We start from the raw sequence: 22,147 nt of genomic DNA, 5'->3' as shown, positions 1-22,147 counted from the left end.
ACAAAGGGAGGGGGTGAGGCTGAGAGCCCAGAGGGGATCTCACTCCAGGGAAAAGAGCAGAAAATACTGTTCACAGCCACTTGCCTGGCAACCAGGGAGCGAGGTGTATTGAAAAGATCAGCTTATCTCCCAAGTGGAAATGAGAGAGAGAGGGACAGACCGTAAGGGGCTAAGCAATGCAGGAGATGACCTAAAAGAGCTGACTCATCCAGTACTGGAGGCAGCCATAGCTGGAGGAGGGTCTGATCCTTCCCCACAAAACAGTACTGAATTGCTTCTGGATCAGAGATCTCCAGACATCTCTCCAGCTCCAATCAGCACAACAAGACACAGCTGAAAACAAGAAGTGGGGAGGAGGGGCAGTAACTCAGGTCTCCATGGAGATCTGAGATACACCTCCCCCTACTGAAGCTGAGAAAACACCCTGCCCCCAGAGAAATTAGTTGGTGCAAGAGGCCTTCAGAGTCTCAGGTTACACCCACCACATTCCTGGATACAGTTTCAAAGAAGCCCCCTGCTGAGATCAGTAAACAAGACTATCACCTGTTAAGAAAACAAACAAATCAAGACTTCAAAGCTGCCCAAATCCGAAAGTGGATTACAAATAATAGCTGATACCAACCCAAGAAGACCTAGAAATAACACAACTGAAAACTGGAGGCAGACAACACCAAGCCTAGACTCAACCAACTCTACAAATAAAACAAACAAACAAAAAAGAGGATGAGAAGACAAAGGAGTGCAATCCAAATGAAACCACAAGAGATACCTTCGAGAGATGAACTGAGTGATATGGAAATAATCAAACTTCCAGATGCGGAGTTCAAAATAATGATTGTAAGGATGCTTAGGGATCTTAGAACAACAATGGATGGTCATTATGAACACTTAAATAAAGAAATAGCACATATAAAAAAGAATCAGTCGGAGATGACAAATACAATATCAGAAATAAAGACCACAATGGAAGGAATTAAAAACAAGATAGATAGAGCTGAGAATCGAATCAGCGAGTTGGAGGACAACTGGAATGAAGGCAGGAAAGCAGAGAAGAAAAAAGAAAAGAGACTCAAAAAGTCTGAGGAAACTCTTAGAGAGCTCTGTGACAACATGAAGAGAAATAACAGCCACATCAGAGGTGTTCCTAAAGAAGAAGAAAAAGAACAAGGGATAGAGGCTTTATTCAATCATATCATAGCTGAAAACTTCCCTAAATTAATGCAGGAGAAACTCTCACAAGTTCAAGAAGCACAGAGTACTCCATTAAAGAAAAACCCAAAGAAACCTACACCAAGACACATCATAATTAAAATACCAAAGCTAAGTGATAAAGAGAAAATATTAAAAGCTGCAAGAGAAAAAAAAAGCTATCACCTACAAAGGATCCCCTATAAGGATGACATCCAACTTCTCAACAGAAACACTTGAGGCCAGAAGGGAATGGCAAGAAATATTCAAAGTAATGCAGAACAAGAACCTACAACCAAGACTACTTTATCCAGCAAGGCTATCATTTAAAATTGAAGGAGAAATAAAAAGCTTCCCAGACAAAAAACAACTCAAGGAATTCATTACAACCAAACCAATGCTGCAGGAAATGTTAAGGGGCCTGTTGTAAACAGATCAAAGTGGGAAAAGAATATAGCAAAAAAGGAATACAGCTTTAAAGAATAAAATGGCAATAAACAACTACATATCAATAATAACCTTAAATGTAAATGGATTAAATGATCCAATCAAATGACATAGGGTAGCTGCATGGATAAGAAAACAGAACCTGTACATATGCTGTCTACAAGAGACACAGCTTAGAACAAAAGATACACATAGATTGAAGGTAAAAGGATGGAAAAAACATTTCATACAAATGGAAGTGAAAAAAAAGCTGGGGTAGCAATACTTATATCAGACAAATTGGACTTTGAAAAAAAGGATATAGTAAGAGATAAAGAAGGCCACTACATAATGATAAAGGGAGTAATCCAACAGGAAGATATAACTATTATAAATATCTATGCACCTAATATAGGAGCACCTAAATATATAAAGCAGACTTTGATGGATTTAAAGGGCGAGATCAACAGCAATACTATAATAGTAGGGGATTTCAGTACCCCACTAACATCACTAGATAGATCCTCAAGAAAGAAAATTAACAAAGAAACAGCAGACTTATTGGAAACACTAGATCAACTCGATTTAATAGATATCTTCAGAACTTTTCACCCTAAAGCAGCAGAATATACATTCTTTTCAATTGCTCATGGTACATTCTCTAGGATAGACCACATGTTAGGGCACAAAAGTGGTCTCAACAAATTTAAGAAGATTGAAATCATATCAAGCAATTTCTCTGATCCCAACGGCATGAAACTAGAAATGAACCACAACAGAAAAGCTCAAAAATTCTCAAACACATGGAAACTAAATAGCAGGTTGTTAAATAACGAATGGATTAAAAATGAGATCAAAGAAGAAATAAAAAAATTCCTAGAAACGAATGACAATTAGCATACAACAACTCAAAATTTATGGGACACAGCAAAAGCAGTACTGAGAGGGAAGTTCATAGCACTACAGGCACACTTTAAGAAGCTAGAAAAAGCTCAAATAAACAACTTAACCCTGCATCTAAAAGAACTAGAAAAAGAACAGCAAGTAAAGCCCAGAGCTAGTAGAAGGAAGGAAATAATAAAGATCAGAGCAGAAATAAATGACATAGAGGCTAAAGAAACAATACAGAGGATCAATGAAACTAGTAGCTGGTTCTTTAAAAAGGTAAACAAGATTGATGAACCTTTAACTAGACTCACCAAGAAAAAGAGAGAGAGGACTCAAATAAATAAAATTAGAAATGAGAGTGGAGAAATAACAACTGACACAACAGAAATACAAAATGTTGTAAGAAAATACTATGAAGAACTGTATGCCAAAAAACTAGACAACCTAGTGAAATGGACAAATTTCTTGAAACATACAATCTTCCAAAAATCAATCTGGAAGAATCAGAAAACCTAAACAGACCGATTACACCAAATGAGATCAAAACGGTTATCAAAAAACTCCCAACAAAGAAAAGTCCTGGGCCTGACGGCTTCACAACTGAATTCTACCAAATAGTCTAAGAAGAACTAAGTCCTATCCTTCTCAAACTATTTCAAAAAATTCAAGAGGAAGGAAGACTTCCAAGCTCCTTTTATGAGGTGAGCATAATTCTGATTCCAAAACCAGGCAAAGACAACACAAAGAAAGAAAATTATAGGCCAATATCTCTGATGAATATAGATGCTAAAATCCTCAACAAAATATTAGCAAACCGGATGCAACAATATATGGAAAAAATCATACACCATGATCAAGTGGGATTTATTCTGGGGAGGCAAGGCTGGTACAATATTCGTAAATCAATCAATGTGATTTATCACTTAAACAAAAAGAAGGAGAAAAACTATATGATAATTTCAATAGATGCAGAAAAAGCATTTGATAAAATTCAGCACCCATTTATGATCAAAACTCTCAGCAAAGTGGGAATACAGGGAACATACCTCAACATGATAAAAGCCATCTATGAGAAACCCACAGCCAACATCATACTCAATGGGCAAAAATGAAAAGCAATCCCCTTAAGATCAGGAACAAGACAGGGGTGCCCCCTTTCACCACTCTTATTTAACATAGTCCTGGAAGTCCGAGCCACAGCAATCAGACAAGAAGAAGAAATAAAAGGCATTCAAGTTGGAAAAGAAGAAGTAAAACTATCATTATTTGCAGATATGATATTATATATAGAAAACCCTAAAGTCTCAGTCAAAAAACTACTGGACCTGATAAATGAATTCAGCAAAGTGGTAGGATATAAAATCAATACTCAGAAGTCAGAGGCATTTTTATACACCAACAATGAACGGTCAGAAAGAGAAATTATGGAAACAATCCCCTTCACTATTATAACCAAAAAAATAAAGTACCTAGGAGTAAACTTAACCAAGGAGACTAAAGACTTGTACTCGGAAAATTACAAAGTATTGTTAAAAGAAATCAAGGAAGATACAAACAAGTGGAAGCATATACTGTGCTCCTGGTTAGGAAGAATAAACATCATTAAAATGTCTATATCACCCAGAGCAATCTATAAATTCAATGCAATACCAATTAAAATACCAATGACATACTTCAAAGATATAGATCATATATTACAAAAATTTATATGGAACCAAAAAAGAACACGAATAGCCTCAGCAATCTTAAAAAGAAGAATAAAGTGGGAGGTATCACACTTCCTGATATCAAATTATGCTACAAGGCCATTGTACTCAAAACAGCCTGGTACTGGCATAAAAGCAGGCATATAGATCAATGGAACAGAACAGAGAACCCAGAAATAAACCCACAGCTCTATGGACAACTGATATTTGACAAAGGAGGTAAGGAAATACAATGGAGTAAAGACAGCCTTTTCAACAAATGGTGTTGGGAAAATTGGACAGCTACCTGCAAAAAAATGAAACTAGATCACCAGCTTACACCACTCACAAAAATAAATTCAAAATGGATAAAAGACTTAAATGTAGGCCGTGAAACCATAAGCATCTTAGAAGAAAACAGGCAGTAAGCTCTCCGACATCTCTCGGAGCAATATATTTGCTGATTTATCTCCACGGAGAAGTGAAATAAAAGACAGGATAAACAAATGGGACTATATCAAACTAAAAAGCTTTTGCACAGCTAAAGACAACAAGAACAGAATAAAAAGACAAACTACACAATAGGAGAACATATTTGACAATACATCTGATAAGGGATTAATAACCAAAATTTATAAAGAAATTGTAAATCTCAACACCAGGAAGACAAACAATCCAATCAAAAAATGGGAAAAAGAAATGAATAGACACTTCTCCAAAGAGGATATACAGATGGCCAATAGGCATATGAAAAAGTGCTCAACATCACTAATCATTAGAGAAATGCAAATTAAAACCACAATGAGATATCACCTCACACCAGTCAGAATGGCGCTCATCAATAAAACAACACAGAATAAGTGCTGGCGAGGATGTGGAGAAAAGGAGACCCTCCTGCACTGCTGGTGGGAATGCAGACTGGTGCAGCCACTGTGGAAAACAGTATGGAGATTCCTCAAAAAACTGAAAATCGAACTGCCTTTTGACCCAGCTATCCCACTTTTAGGAATATACCACAAGAACACCATAGAATGGCTCCAAAAGGAAAAATGCACCCCCATGTTTGTGGCAGCATTGTTCACAATAGTGAAGATCTGGAAACAGCCCAAGTGTCCGTCAGAGGACGAGTGGATTAAAAAGCTTTGGTACATATATACTATGGAATACTACTCAGCCATAAGAAATGATGACATCGGATCATTTACAATAACATGGATGGACCTTGATAACATTATACGGAGTGAAATAAGTAAATCAGAAAAAACTAAGAACTATATGAATCCATACATAGATGGGACATAAAAATGAGACTCAGAGACATGAACAAGAATGTGATGGCAACGGGGGGTAGGGAGGTGGGGAGAGGGGGGATGGGGCGAGGAAGGAGAGAGGGGGTGGGGTAGGGGAGGGGCACAAAGAAAAGCAGATAGAAGGTGACAGAAGACAATTTGACTTTGGGGGAGGGGTATACAACACAATCAAATGTCAAAATAATCTGGAGATGTTTTCTTTCAACATATATACCCTGATTTATCAATGTCACTGCATTAAATTTAATAATAATAAAAAAAGAGCAGAATTTCTTAGATGGTGTGGGGCAGCTTATCATTCAGGTTGTTTCTTGGAATAAGTTCCTAGTTGGCGTACAAAAGTTGAATGAAGAACAAATGAATGAATGAATGAATGAATGAATGAATGGCAAAGGGTTACAGGCAGTCACTGGGCACATGCACTTGCTGTTTCCCAAGTTTTGCTGCATGAGTAAGAAGGACCTCAGATTACAATATTTCCCTTCTGTGAGGTCACCAGGAAGGCCCAACATTTAGCATGTGTCTGATCTCATTTTGCTTTGCAGAGTTCAGAGAGAACAAAGTCTTCATGACATTGTTTTACATTGCATCTTTCTTCTTTACCAAAGGTGGGTCAGTGGAGGCTTTATATTTATTTCCTCTTTGAAAAACAAGGTACCCAGGACTATTTACCCTAGGAAGCTAAAAAGTATTTCGTAACTTTAAATACTTTATGTTTCCTGTTTCAATCAAAAGATGCCTAGGAAAGGCCCCAGGCCAGATATACGTGATCATCCTTGGACTCTGGGGCTGCCTGCACCCTTGGGTAGTTTTGGGGTTCGAGTTTTAGAACAAGTGTTCAGCCTGGCAGTGAGCCTGCTTCTTTCTCACAATGGGGTTGTGGGTGGATGGGTGTAGGCTGCACTTCCCCCGCTGCCTCTTCAAAAGAAACCTGAGAGACAGAGGGACAGCACTTAATACGGATCTTTGAGGTATGGCTCTGTAAGGTTGTGGATGATAGCGGTCCTTTTGTTGGCTCCCTCTCCTCCAGGCGGGCCACCCTCCTGGGGACCAGTCCCAGGCCGTACAGCATCTGCAGAAGAGCATGATCCGTGCCTTGCCGGTGGGGGGCGCTCTTCCATGGGAACGGTTAGACGCCCAGGGTAGGGCGGGGCAGGGCGGGGACGCGGCCCCTCCGCCCCTTCAGCACCACCCCTTGCTCCGCCAAACTTCCCTTGGGCTCCGGACGCGTCGCAGCTGCTGTTGAAAAGGAGGGGCGCCGCCGCCACCCACTGGGTCCTTCGGTGCAACTCGTGCCAGGCGGGAGCCGAGCACCTGGTCGCCCCGTCGCGCACTGCCCGAGGGTATGCGGCAGCCGCAGGGGCCCCCGCTCCCGGGCTCGGCGGCGCGGGCGAGCGTGAGCGGTGAGTGGAGCGCCAGGCACTTGGGAGGGTTCCCGGAGTGCAGCTGGCCGGGGCACGCGTGGGGAGGGCGGTTTGCAGGGGCCTCCGCAGGATCCAGCTTTCGGGGTTGCCTGACGTCCAGCCCGGGGCCCAAACCCGCTCCAAGCACCTGGGACAGGACCCTTGCGGTGGAGTGTAGAGCACCTTGCCCTTTACCACTGCGCCCTCTCCCCCCAAGAGCAAAAAGTATTCGGGATGCCGAAGCCGCGAAGCGTGCGCCCCGGCGGTGGGCGGGTGGGCTGGGCGCCGAGGGCGCGGCCAGGCTCCGCTCTGCTGTGGACAGGTGCTTCTCAGACTGTCCTGCCGGCGTCTGCGGGAACATAGGTTCTCCCGCGGGGCTCGGGGATATAACAGTTACTCCTGGTACGGTGGTGTGTCAGGGAGCAGCTCGAACCATGCAAGGCATCTAAAACTTCGGGAAATAATTATTATTAACTAATAGCACTGTTGGCAGGTTGTGCTTAGTAAGAGTAAGTGACGGTTCCCGTGGAAGACAAAAGTGCTTTGTTCTGTAGCAGTGTTACTTTATTGCTTTCCCTCAGCAAGCTGCGACTACCCAAAATTGTTTAGACATTTCTCAAGCATGTAATTTGAGGAGTGACCGTGAATGTTGAAGACAATTTAATCTTATTAAGGTAACCATGAAAACGACTCTCTAAAACATTTGTAGGCAATTTTTAAGTGAGTTATTTCCACGAAATGCCTCCCCCCCTTTCCGCCCGTAACTTGTTATTGCAGCACACTTACCTCCTCACGCCTTTGCCACCCAGAGCATTACCTGTCTTGGAATGTTACTTTAGAAGTTAAGGGCTGCCTCGCTTCTTACCCTTCCTACTTGTTTTCTATGAGTTAAAGAATAAAGTACATGTTAGGCACAAGCAGATGATCCCTTTATCAGTAGGTTGTTATTCCATGCACTGCACCATGTTTCATTAATGCATGAACTTTTGTATTGCTAAGATTGTTGGGTTTTCTGGTGAACTATCTATCAAGTTGCTACCCTGCTTCCCATGAGACATTGGGTCCAATTTTGTGTGATTGAGTAGTGAGTAGAATTCCCCCCCTGCACCCCCCCCCCCCAGAAGTGATACAGTTAGAAACACACAGCCTTGGCTCTGTTGATACCATGCTTTTCTAAACAAACTGAACTATTTAAAAGAAAGAAAGAAAGAAAGAAAACCCTGCAAGCAAACCCTTCCAATGAGGCTTATGTATTTGACATAAGCTTCCAGAGTTGTTTTTTTTTTGACCCAGTGTCATGACCCCGTATCAGAACATTTAACCATTTGGGTATAACTTACATTGGCTGTCACTGTCATAGAACTAGAAAAATAGATCATTTAGGCACATCTTTTTCTTGTATATTTTTGTCTTTAGAATCCAAACTTTGTGGCTTTGATTTAAATACAAATGACACACCCTCTTTTCTAAATCTGACAAATGCATAAATCAACTACCTGATTCTTTTAGATCAGATCTATTTTAGTTATCTGGCTGTTTTATAAGACATTTGATAGAACAGATCTGTATGTTTTCTATGAATGAAAACTGAAATGAGAACACTAAAATTCTTGATTGTTTTTTGCATATGTTCATCAGAATCTGAGAGTCTACAACATGTTCATTCTCTCATTTTTCCAAAACGCACGCGTGTGCGCGCGCGCACACACACACACACACACGAACAAATGTGCACACAGCATTGTAGCTGGGCAGCAACTAAGGCACACACTTTCAAAGTCATATCCACAGGATTATGGCTGGCTATTTCTCTTCTAGGTTTTCCATCTTCCTGCTGGGAACAAAAATCCACCATGACTTAAACCCAGCCTCCTTTCTCTTTGGGCTGGAGCAAGGGGAATCGCTGTAACTCGATTGGGAATTACTATAGCTCAGATTGCCCATTAGCCTTTCTCCTGGGAGTAGACATTAGCTCAAAATGCTTTCTGGCCTGTGATTATACCCAACAGGGTGGTTAAGTCTGATTGCAAGCTTCTAAATGGCAGAGCCCAGGCCCAAGGCATTATGAATGTCGTATAAAGAAAAGAGCAGGGCTCTTCAGTCAGACCAACCTTTGTTCCCAGCCAGGCTTTGTGACCTCGGATACACTGCTTTGCCTCCCTAGACCTTTATTTCCTTGTCTGCAAAAATGAAGGTTATAGCCACCTCCCAAGATTAAAGAAAAGCACTTAGCACGGTCTCTGATATACACAAAGTACTCCTTAAATGCCAGTTGGCTTCTCTTCTCTTCTCTTCTCTTCTCTTCTCTTCTCTTCTCTTCTCTTCTCTTCTCTTCTCTTCTCTTCTCTTCCAGGTAGACATTAAAGTATTGACATTTCTGGAAATATGGGTGTTAAGAGTACATTGGTCCATCAAGAGTGCAAAGATAGATCCCCAAGCTATAGGTGACTTCGAGAACTTCCACACCCTTTCCTTACTTGCCAACCCCCTTCCTGGCTGTGATCCTTTTGCTCGTTCCTCATCAGCCCTCCTGCAGGTACTGAGCTGCCTTCTCTCTGGCCTTGCTGATCCTGTGTCTCTCCTACTGGATTCTGTATGTATGTGGAGGAGTCCCCACATACATTTTCTACCCCAGGGATGTAGTCCTGCTATGGATGGGAGAGGTGTCTGCAGAAGCCCTGAGTGTGCACTTTCACAGTGCTGGGTTAGAGAAGCAGTTGGACTATGGGGCCCAGGTTCTAATACAGGTCCCAATTTTCTGAGTTCAAATGACCTTGAATAAACCACTTGTCATCCTTGAATCTGTTTTCTCATTTACACAATGGGAATAATACCATATCTCCCCATGTATAAGAAGCACCTTTTTATGAAAAAATTGGGTCTAAAAACTGGGTGCATCTTATACAGTGGTTGTAGATTTTTTTACTTTCATTTCCCACTTTTTTGTGCTTGTTTTTGCACTCATCGTTGAAGACAGTGACTCGTTATCAGACACAGATGAGGACAAGCTAACAGATGGGAGTTTGACAGTGATGAGGAGTTGTATGAATTTTATGATGAATAAAACTTGAGTTCAATAACTTTATGTAATACTTTTTTCTCCAAATTTCGGGCCCCAAAATTACAGTGCATCTTATACATGGGAGAGTCATACATGGGGAATTACAGTAATTCCTTTTTCTACCCACCTACGCAGGTTGTTGGGTCCCAGTTGGTCATGTATGTGAAAGAGCTTTGTACCCCATGAGGGCCATATAAATGTTGGGAGTGAAGAGGCAGGGCCTCTAGATGCAGGACACCGTGGACAGGCTGTGAGGTGGTAGGGTCTCCATGTGGGTGTTGGGGCACTAAGTGGACGTGGCTGCAGTCTCTCCACTCCCCTCTCCTGCCTCTGATGTAAATGAGACATCAAGGACACAATCCCACTGAAGGTTGAGAAACTACTCCGTGGGGGCACAAGAGGGAGATAAATTTTAGGACTGAGATGACTTAATTCTGTGCAATTGAAGACAGAGGGCAAAGTTCCAAAGAAGCTTTATTTCCCTCTTAGAATTACCTGCATTGTCTGTTCATTGCAGTTCTTACTGGACAAAAACAGCGAGCTGACTAACCAGCCAGTATGTCAGAAGAGAGTGGTGGTGGCAGTCATCAGACATGGGAGAGAGGTGCCCCATGCAGTCCTCACTGCACTGTGCCTTCGTGTTAACATGGGTCTCTAAGGTTCACTCTCCAAATCACTCAAATCACTAAACTGACTCAGGGCATTTCCCCCTTTCGAACAGTTAAGCTAATTATTTTGTTCAATCTGAAAAGTATGTTGCTGTCTGCCTGACCTGCCTGGTAAGCAGGTGAGTAGTAGCCAGTGAGAAGAAGGTTCTGATTTCCTGGGTTGTACCCCAACTCTTCAATTCCAGGCTGATGTCTCTTCTTCTTTATTCCTCTGCATGTCCTGGCCTGGCCTCTGCAGCACCGGGCCCCTAGACTTCTGTCCTTTCTGCCTTTTGCCTTGAACTCCTCCCTTGCCTGTGATCCTGACACCATCCAGGCTCCATGGACCTTACCTCTCAGATGTGAATCATTCGTACACCTCAGGCTGGGCCAGACTTGCGGTCACTCTGGAAAACAACGCGCCCAGTACAGCCTTCCTCACCCCTTTCAAAGGTTATGCATTGGCCCCCCAGTTACTCATCAGCAAGTCCTATGTCTTCTTTGTTACCTGGGGCATTGCAGGTTTCACTAGCCTTGGCCTTGACTCAGCCATGTGCAAATTCAGAGGTATCTAGGGATGGGTGGTGTGGCAGGTGGCAGGGTTGCGTTGGAGTGTACTTTAGCCCCTCCATAAGCTGTACAAGTTTGCCCCCAAAGCCCTCCAAGCAAACACAAGATCTGCATGAAAGCAGTGTGCTTGCTTTGTAAATGCAGCTTTAAGCAAGCCTCCTAGGGTCCCCTTTCACTGAGACTGTCCCAAAGACCCTCTTGTACAGAGATTCTGAAGCAGTCTCAGGATAATTCAGACTACGAGAAGCGTGGGCTGTGGAGTCAGTCAGAGTCCTTTAACTCCCCAAGGGGAGCTAGACACCCAAAGATAAGGCTTGGAGTCCTTGGGAGCAGCTAGTAATGAAAGACAGAAACAAGGGATCAGGTAGAGAACACCACTGTTTTGTTTGTCTTCCTGCCCTGTTGACTTTTAATAGATCAAGTCCTTTGAATTAGGGGCTTTTCCCCTGGCCTAAACTGTCATGTGGATCTAGCAAAGAGGAAATAAATATAATCTTTTTTTTAATATCCCCATAGCATTTAAATTAGTCAGGGTTTTCAAAAAACAAACAAAAACAAAAACCCTATAGGATATATAGGATATATAGGATATATAGGATATATCCTATATATATAGGATATATAGGATATATAGGATATATATATGGAGATTTATCATAGAAATTGGCTCCTGAGATCAGGGAGGCCAAGAAGTCCCAGAGTCTGTCACCTGCAAGCTGGAGAGCCAGGAAAACTGGTGATGTCATTTAGTCTGGGCCTGAAGGCCTGAGAATGAGGAGCACTGACGTCCAAGGGCAGTGAAAGATATATGTCCCAGCTCAACCAACAGGGCAGATTGTCTACCTTGTTGCTATATTCTGGGCCTCAGTGTATACCACACGAGGCCCACCCACAGTAGTGAGGGCTATATCTGCTTTCCTCTGTCTACTGAGTCAAATGCTAATCTCTTCCAGAAACACCCTCATAGACACACCCCAATAATGTTACCAGCTATCTGGGCATCCCTTCACCCAGTCAAGTTGACACATAAAATTAATTATTGCACCACCAAATCAGGAAACTGAATTGGTACAAAACTACCATCCAATCCATGGAGCCTGTTCATATTTCATCAGTTGTCCCCTAAATGTTGTTTTTCCCCTGTCTGATCTAAGATCCATGGTAACTTCATCATGTCTCTTCAGGAATCCTTTTTCAGACATTCCCTGTTCCTGAAGTCCTTGCAGTTGTACGGATCTCAGAGTATAGTTCTTACATTCTGCAGGATGACTCAGCCTGAGTCTAGCAGGTATTTCTGCAGAACCAGACTCAGGTCATGTGTTCCTGGCAGGAATACACACTCTGCTCTGCTCGGCACATAACACTAGCTGGTACAAAATGTCAGCCTGTCCTACCCCTGGAAGATTGGCTTGAGTCACCTGGCTATGTTGGTGTTTGACAAATCTTCCCACCTTAAATTTATCATTTTTCCCTTTGAAATTTATTGGTGTTTGTGAGCAAGTATTCTAAGATTATGCTAATAGCTTATTCTCATTAAACCTCCACCTACAGCCTTATCATATTGATGATTTCAGCCTGAATCATCAGCCACCTCTATGAAGACTGCCAAATAATGATTCTTCATTTCTGTCACTTCTGTATTTGTTAGTTAGCATTTTATTATAAGGAAGAACGATTTTCTCCCTCATTTATTCATTTATATTAGGAAGTATTCATGGATTTCCTTTATACTCAGGATGTTGAAATCTGTTACTATTGGTCAAATGGTCCTCAGTTTGGCCAGTGGGAGTCCCTTTGAGCTGGCCTTTTGACATCCCTGTCATTTACTGAGCACTTCAATGTTTAATTTCTGGCACTACGTGATATTCCAGGCTCATCTTGTACTTTCCCTGACTTAGTCATTCCTCCCTTTTGATAGAGAATGGTATTCAGAAACCAAGATATGGAAGGTGGACGTGCCCATTGTTCCTGGGTGTCACTGCTTTAGGTCTTTGAAAGCACAGAGCTGGGAAATAGAAACATTTAAAAAATTTTCTACAGTACTCCATGTATTATAAAATTATTAATTCATACTAATACCTCCAATTCCAATCCAACACCCAGGGACCTTCTATTCTTCCCTCTTTATCTCTTTGTATTATATATATCTTCTCTGGCAGTTAGAAACTCAGTCCCATTATCTTTAATATTTGTACTTATTTGTGTACAGTATATCCCCCAACCACAAAGGCCATCCTGTCTCCTCTGTGTCCGCTTGCCTTCCCACACTGCCTCTTGTCCTTGGCTGCCACGCCTGCCAGCCCACGTGTCTTTGCAGCCTCATTATCAGCCTCCAGTTCCTCTAGTTCACTGCTCTGTGTGGCTTCCCAACCAAGCTGCCCATGCCTCTGTGCACCCAAACTGCCTCCCATCATACTGCATTGTCAGCCACATGCTTAGCCCTCAGTTCTAGGGAGAGAAGCAAAGAGAAGGCAAAGAAAGAGAGAGGATGGGAATGAAAAGGAAGCAAAGATAGAAATGGTATATATATTTTTAAAGTTTTAATACACATTGCCAGATTGCCCTCCCAAAAAAATGGGACAATTTACAACAGGGGTCCCCAAACTTTTTACACAGGGGGCCAGTTCACTGTCCCTCAGACCGTTGGAAGGCCACCACATACAGTGCTCCTCTCACTGACCACCAGTGAAAGAGGTGCCCCTTCCGGAAGTGCCGCGGAGGCCGGATAAATGGCCTTAGGGGGCCGCATGCGGCCTGTGGGCCCGTAGTTTGGGGACACCTGATTTACATGTTCACCAGCATATTATGAGAGTGCCATTTTCCCTAAACCTTTGCCAACACTGAATTTTATCCATCTGTTTAAATGTCAATCTGATCACACTTTACTTTTGTCTCTATTACAGCTCATGCCATACTCAACCGTGTATTATATTTACTTCTGTTTTATCTTACCCTTTAGATCAGGGTTTCTCGGCCTTGGCACAGTTGATATTTGGCTGGATAATTCTTTGTTCGGGGCTCTCCTGTGCATTGTAGCATATATAGCAACATCTCTGGCCTCTACCCACTACATGCTAGTAGCACCCCTCAGTTATGCCTACCACAAGTATCTCTAGAGATTAGGAGAGGTCCCCGGGGAGAGTGGAGGATTAGCCCTGGCTAACTATCTGCTGCTCTAGATAATGAGCTCCCTGAGTGCATTTTACCTCTTTATACATAGGTGTGGGTTTTTTTGTTTGTTTGTTTTTTGACAGAGACAGAGAGAGAGTCAGAGAGAGGGACAGATACGGACAGACAGGAAGGGAGAGAGATGAGAAGCATCAAATCTTCGTTGCTGCTCCTTAGTGTTCATTGATTGCTTTCTCATGTGTGCCTTGACGGGTGGGGGTGACTACAGCAGAGCAAGTGTCCCCTTGCTCAAGCCAGCGACCTTGGGCTCAAGCCAGCGACCTTTGGGCTCAAACTGGTGACCATGGGGTCACGTCTATGATCCCACTCTCAAGCCAGTGACCCCATGCTCAAGCTGGTGAGCTCGCACTCAAGCCGGCAACCTCAGGGTTTCGAACCTGGGTCCTCCTGGTTACAGTCCGACGCTCTATCCACTGCACCACTGCCTAGTCAGGCTATACTTGTTTTTATATATCTTTTTCCTGTGTATAGTGAACAGTGGCAAAATCTCAAGTGGACAGGAATGAGAGGAATCAGTGGCTGGGTAGAATCCACTCTAATGGGACCAATGGGTCTTGCCTATTACATGTACGTAACTTTCCACATATGTGAAATTTATGAACATCCAACAGAGGGAAAGGAAAAGAAATATCAACAAGGATTGCCACTAGGTCATTATTAGTCTTTCTTAGTTAATTTCCAGTTTAATTTCTTATAGGCAGATAATTGAAGTCTGTGGCCTAGGTCAACTGGTAGACTATTTAGTTGATGAAGAAAATAACATGCTTTAGGAGAGGGTGTTTCTTAAATGACATCATTCAACATGTTAGAAGTAAACTGGTTGCTTGCTCTTCTTAGTTTTCCCTAAAACAAGCAAACTGACTAATCTTTGCTATTTTCTATCATGTATTTAGAGTTTTAGCCTATCATTTTCATTTGATTATGTGAACTTGCCTCATAAACTTTTGTCAAAAATTCTAAGTAGAGCCCTGGCCGGTTGGCTCAGCGGTAGAGCGTCGGCCTAGCGTGCGGAGGACCCAGGTTCGATTCCCGGCCAGGGCACATAGGAGAAGCGCCCATTTGCTTCTCCACCCCTCCGCCGCGCTTTCCTCTCTGTCTCTCTCTTCCCCTCCCGCAGCCAAGGCTCCATTGGAGCAAAGATGGCCCGGGCGCTGGGCATGGCTCTGTGGCCTCTGCCTCAGGCGCTAGAGTGGCTCTGGTCGCAATATGGCGACGCCCAGGATGGGCAGAACATCGCCCCCTGGGGGGCAGAGCACCGCCCCGGTGGGTGTGCCGGGTGGATCCCGGTCGGGCGCATGCGGGAGTCTGTCTGACTGTCTCTCCCTGTTTCCAGCTTCATAAAAATGAAAAAAAAAAAAAAAAATTCTAAGTAGAGATACATTTACTAATTTTTATTGACGTTTACCATAATCATATTGTCTTTCTTCTGGAACCAGTAAATGTTTATAAAAGGGAATAATGTTGTTATAGAGGACAAGTCTGCATATTTCATCTCTTGGGGGACCATAAAATTAACCACTGAAAAAAGGCTGCAATGGCCAGTGTGGTGACAGGATCCCGGGACCAGAGGGATGACAGCTGGTCAGAGTGAATCAGTCTCTCCCAGGTTTAGTTTTCTTATGTGTAAAACAGAATGCTGCGCTGCTCATCTTACCATGGGAGCAAATGGGAGAAGAGGTGTGAACTCACTCTGACATTCATTCACTGGTATATCAACGAGTATATTTTGATGGATTACTCGATGATCCAGATGGAGTGAGTGGTACTTTAGAGGAAGTATTATAATAGAGTCAGAAGGTTAAACATGAGGTTTTCAATGCAGCTGGCTAACCTCCTCTTACACCTGTTCATCTAGGACTAAATGTTTTCCGTGGTAATGGGAAACACCAGCTAATGACTCTGGACAGGGTGGTAGAGGAGAGAAGGTCTTGGTTTTGGGGTGGTTATTCCAGGGACTCATCCAGCCTGCAGAAGGGAGTTGCCCCCTTTGGTCTTTCCTCCCTGGTAATCTCTGTTGGGACCCTTTCTCCCCTACCTTTTGGGAACAGGCTTGCTCTGTTGCTTACTGGACTTGTCTGAGGCCCATGGACGCAGCTGTGAGCTGAGGGCTTTTATTAGCCATATTATTCACTTTGTCCCATAACCCAACAAGTTAGAGTTTGTCTCCCTTTTGTAACAAAGGAAATTGAGTCTCAAAGAGGTTAAGGAACTTTCCCTAGGCCCCACTGGTAAAGAGCAGTAATGAAATTAATACTGTTTGTCAGAAGCTATTCTAAGTATCTTATATAAATCTCCTAACTGTTTTAGGAAGAAGGTACTGTTATTCCCATTTTATAGGGTTTTTTTTGACAGAGACAGAGTTTTGGGTTTTTTTGACAGAGACAGAGTCAGAGAGAGGGACAGATAGGGAGAGACAGGAAGGGAGAGAGATGAGAAGCATCAGTTCTCTGTTGTGGCACCTTAGTTGTTCAATGATTGCTTTTTCATATGTGCCTTGACCGGGGGGCTACAGCAGACAGAGTAACCCCTTGCTCGAGCCAGCGACCTTGGGCTCAAGCTAGAGATCTTGGGCTTCGAGCCAGCGACCGTGGGATCATGTCATTGTCCCACATTCAAGCCAGTGACCCCGCACTTAAGCTGATGACCTTGTGCTCAAGCTGGTGAGCCCATGCTCAAGCCGGCAACTTCAGGGTTTTGAACCTGGGTCCTCCATGTCCTAGTCCAATGCTCTATCCACTGTGCCACCACCTGGTCAGGCTAGATGAGGAAATTAAGGCACAGAGATGTTAACTAACTTGCTGGTAAACAAGGCTTCAAACTCAGACCAGCTATCTTCAGAGTTTCTGCATGTGGGAATCTGGTTTCTGTCTTATCCCTGTATGTCTTTCTGGCGCCCTTGCTGAAGATCAGTTGACTGCATAGGTTTATTTTTGGGCTATCAGCTCTGTTTCATTGGTCTATACCTTTCTTTATGCCAGTACAGTATTGTTTTGATTACTGTAGCTTTATAATATATTTTTTAAAATCAGAAAGTTTGAGGCCTCCAAATTTGTTCTTTTTCAAAATTGTTTTGGCCCTTTGGAATCCTTTGTGGTTCTATATCAATTTTAGGATTTTTTCTGTTTCTGCAAAAACTTTTGATCTATATAACTTTCTTAGGAAGTATTAGCTACCATGTATTGAGCACTTCCTAGGTACTGTGCGTCTTGCTGAACACTTTATAATCATAAATTTAATTGGATTTAACAATCCTATATGGTAGATGTCGTTGTTATGCCATTTTTAGAAAGGAAGGAAAAGGCTGTGGCTGGATAAGCAGTGCGTGAAGTTAGCGTCGTTGCTGAAAGGGGCGAACTCCACCTGACCCAGGTGCAGCTGAGGCCAAGTAGGCTGCTCCTTTCCCCTCACCAGCCCACTCCTCTTGTGCGTCACAGCCCACCGTGCTGTCCTTGAAAGGTTTAGTTTACCAGAACTCCGCAGGCCTGGCATTCCCTTCTCTAACCTTGGTTTGATTGATTGACAGAGAGAGGGATAGGGACAGACAGACAGGAATAGAGAGAGATGAGAAGCATCAATTCTTCATTGCAACACCTTAGTTGTTCATTGATTGCTTTCTCATATGTGCCTTGATGGGGGGTGGGGGGGGGGTTACAGCAGACTGAGTGACTCCTTGCTCAAGCCAGCGACCTTAGGCCTTCAAGCCAGCGACCTTTGGGCTTAATCCAGTGACCTTGGGGCCATGTCTGTGATCCCACGCTCAAGCTAGTGAGCCACACTCAAGCAGATAAGCCTGTGCTCAAGCTGTTTAACCTCTCTTTTAAATAAAATGTTTATTATTTCTTTATTCTGACTGAGAACATCCATTATATGATGGAGGAATAGAAACAAGAAAAGCACAAGCAAATAAAACAAAAAACGAAAACACTCCTATTCAGAAGGGTGGCAGATAGATGTGTAGCAGCCACAGGTTACTAAAAATGACTCAGCTCGGAGGGGTAGGAATTATTCAGACCTCTCTGCCCTGGCTGTGAAGTCAGTTTGTGGCTGGTCCCTGTTTCTGCTCTCAGGGAGCAGACTTCCAGGGGCCGTGACTTTGACTCCGTTCCCTGGAAAGTTCTTTTTTGTCCATTACCCTCTGTGGCCGTATCCATGAGAAATGTCTAAGATTTTATACTGCCTATTTTTTTCTTCTAGGATTTCAATGGACTTGAGTTTAACATTTAAGTCTTTAATCCATTTGAGTCTATTCTTGTGCACAGTGTAAGAAGGTGATCTAATTTTATTATTTTGTATGTGTTAAATTTTCCCAACACCACTTATTGAGCAGGCTATTTTTACTCCATTGTATATATGTTTTTGCCTCCTTTGTCAGATACTAATTGACCGTAAAGGCGTGGGTTTATTTCTGGGTTCTCTGTTCTGTTCCATTGATCTGTATGCCTGTTCTTGTGCCAGTACCAGGCTGTTTTGATTACAATGGCCTAGTAGTATAACTTTATATCAGGAAGTGTGATACCTCCCACTTTATTCTTCATTTTCAAGATTGCTGTGGCTATTCAAGGTCTTTTGTGGTTTCATACACAGTAAATTTTGTCCTAGTTCAGTGAAATACACCTTTGGTATCTTTATAACAATTCATTTGAATCTGTAGATTAGACAGTATGGACATTTTGATTATGATCATTCTCTCTATCCATTAACACGGTACTGAGGAAGACTTGTGTCTTCCTCAGTTTCTTCAGTGTCTTATAATTTTCTGAGTACAGGTCTTTTACATCCTTGGTTAAATTAACTCCTAGGGTTTAGTTATTACTTTTTTTTTTTTTTTGAAGCAATTGTGAATGGGATTGTTGTCTTAGTTTACCTTTGTGATAGTTCATTATTGATGTATAAAAATGCAACTTATTTTTGTATCCTGCTACTTTATGAATTCAATTCAATCCTAGTAGGTTTTTTACTAGAATCTTTAAGGTTCTCTATATACAGTAACTTATCACCTGCAAATAATGACAGTTATACTTCTTCCTTTTCAATTTAGATGTCTTTTATTTCTTCTTTTTGTTTGATTTCTGTGGCTAGGACTTCCAGTACGATGTTGACAAAGAATGGTAAAAGCAGACGTCCCTGTCTTCTTCCTGATCTTAATGGAAATGCTTATAGTTCTTGCCCAATGAGTCTGATATTGGCTGTGGGTTTGTCATATATGGCCTTTATTACATTGACGTGTGCGTCCTCTATTCCCACTTTGCTGAGAGTTTTTGTCATAAATGGGTGCTGGATTTTATCAAGTACTTTTCCTGCATCTATTGCTATAATCATGTGGGGTTTTTTGTGTGTGTGTGGTTTTTTTGTTTGTTTGTTTTGTTTTTGTATTTTTCTGAAGTGAGAAGCAGGGAGGCAGAAAGATAGATTCCTGCATGTGCCCGACTGGGATCCACCCCGCCTGCCCAAGAGGGGGCGATGCTCTGCCCATCTGGGATGTGGCGCCATTGCAACCAGAGCCATTCTGGTGCCTGAGGTGGAGGCCATGGAACCGTCCTCAGTACCTGGGCCAACTTTTGCTCCAGCAGAGCCTTGGCTGCAGGAGGGGAAGAGAGAGAGAGAGAGAGAAAGGAGAGGAGAAAGGATGGAGAAGCAGATAGGTGCTTCTCCTATGTGCCCTGGCTGGGAATTGAACCCAGGACTTCCACACACCAGGCTGATGTTCTACCGCTGAGCCAATGAGCCAGGGAAGATCATGTGATTTTTATCCTTTATTTTCTTGAGGATTTTAGCGTCTATGTTCATCAAGGATACTATAATTTTCTTTCTTTGTAGTATTTTTATCTGGTTTTAGAATTAGGATAATGCTGGCCTCATAAAATGAGCTTTGACTCTCCCCTCCTCTTGAATTTTTGGAAATAGATTGAAAAGGACTGTTTGATAAGATTCACCTGTGAAGCCTTCTGGTCCAGGACTTTTGTTTGCTAGGAGATTTTTGATTACTGCTTCAGTTTCACTAGTTGTAATCTGTCTACTAAGATTCTCTGATTCTTCCTGATTCAGTTTTGAAAGATTGTACGTTTCTAGGAATTTATCTATTTCATCCAGATGGTCCAATTTGATGACATGTGGTTGTTCGTAGTACTTTCTTAAACCCATTGTGTATCTTTGGTGTCAGTTTTTACCTTTCCTCTTTTATTTCTTATTTTATTTTGGGGGGGACTCTCTATTTTTTTCTTCATTAGTCTGGTTAAAGCAGCGGTTCTCAACCTGTTGAGAACTGCTGAGTTAAAGGCTTGTCAATCTTATTAATCTTTTCAAAGAGCCAGCTCTTGGTTTCATTGGTATTTTTTATTCTATTTCATTTATTCCTGCTCTGATCTCTATTATTTGTTTCCTTCTACTCACTTTGGGCTTTTTTTGTGGTTCTTTATCAAAGTTCTTTAAAGTTAAGTTATTTCAGATTTTTCTTGTTCCTTGAGGTAGCCCTGTAATGCTATGAATTACTCTGTTAGGACTGCTTTTGCTGTGCCCCATAGATTTTAAGTGGTTGTGTTCTTATTTTTATTTATTTCAAAATATCTTTTTATTTATTTTTTATATTATTGTTAGTTCATTCATTGTTTAGTAACATGTTATTTAAATTCCATGTTTTGGTGTGTTTTTCAGTTTCTTCTTTGTGATTGATTTCTAGTTTCATACCATTATGGTCAGAGAAAATGCTTGATATGATTTCAGTCTTCCTAAATTTACTGAGACTTATTTTGTGTTCTAACATGTGGTCTATCATAGAAAATGTTCCATGTGGGCCCTGGCCGGTTGGCTCAGCGGTGGAGCGTCGGCCTGGCGTGCGGGGGACCCAGGTTCGATTCCCGGCCAGGGCGCATAGGAGAAGCGCCCATTTGCTTCTCCACCCCCCTCTCCTTCCTCTCTGTCTCTCTCTTCCCTCCCACAGCTGAGGCTCCATTGGAGCAGAGATGGCCCGGCGCTGGGGATGGCTCCTTGGCCTCTGCCCCAGGCGCTAGAGTGGCTCTGGTCGCGGCAGAGCGACGCCTCTGAGGGGCAGAGCATCGCCCCCTGGTGGGCAGAGCGTCGCCCCTGGAGGGCGTGCCGGGTGGATCCCGGTCGGGCACATGCGGGAGTCTGTCTGACTGTCTCTCCCCGTTTCCAGCTTCAGAAAAATACAAAAAAAAAGAAAATGTTCCATGTGTACTTGCAAAGAATGTATATACTGCTGCTTTGAGGTGAAATGCTTTAAAGATATCAATTAAATTTAGCTTGTTTACTGTCATTTATGGCCACCATTTCCTTCTTGATTTTCTGACTGGATGATCTATCCAGGGATGAGAATGGCAGTTAAAATCTTCTACTATGACTGTATTACTGTTAATCTCTCCCTTTATGTCTATCAAGATTTGCTTTACATATTTAGATGCTCTAATGTTGAGTGCCTAAATGTTTATAAGGTTATATCCCCTTTTACATTGTTCCTTTTATCATTACATGGTATTCTTCTTTGTCTCTTATAGAGCCTTTGTTTTACAGTTTGTTTTGTCAGATATAATAAAATTTCTCCTTTCCATTTGCATGGAATACTTTTTCTATCCCTTTACTTTTAGTCTGTGTGTATCTTTTATTCTTAGGTGAGTCTCTTGTAGACAGCATATATATGGGTCTTGCTTTCTTATCCATTCAGATACTCTATGTATTATTTTTTTTTTTTTTGTATTTTTCTGAAGCTGGAAACGGGGAGAGACAGTCAGACAGACTCCCGCATGCGCCCGACCGGGATCCACCC

At 42.5% G+C, this 22,147-nt stretch overlaps 1 protein-coding gene across 1 annotated transcript in view; it reads left to right on the top strand.

The window, feature by feature from the left end:
• Positions 1-6,761: 6,761 nt before the first annotated feature.
• The window catches only part of LPAR3 (lysophosphatidic acid receptor 3), a 101,504-nt gene continuing 86,118 nt past the window's right edge, over positions 6,762-22,147 (top strand). Inside the window, exon 1 of the mRNA XM_066376682.1 lies at positions 6,762-6,900. The gene's annotated coding sequence lies outside the window, so the exon portion shown is untranslated. The remainder of the gene's footprint in view (positions 6,901-22,147) is intronic.

The sequence above is a fragment of the Saccopteryx leptura genome, chromosome 3, assembly GCF_036850995.1.
Source record: "Saccopteryx leptura isolate mSacLep1 chromosome 3, mSacLep1_pri_phased_curated, whole genome shotgun sequence".
Classification (NCBI taxonomy): domain Eukaryota; kingdom Metazoa; phylum Chordata; class Mammalia; order Chiroptera; family Emballonuridae; genus Saccopteryx; species Saccopteryx leptura.
Note: the sequence above shows the minus strand (reverse complement) of the source record. Positions and strands in the feature narration are given on the sequence as shown.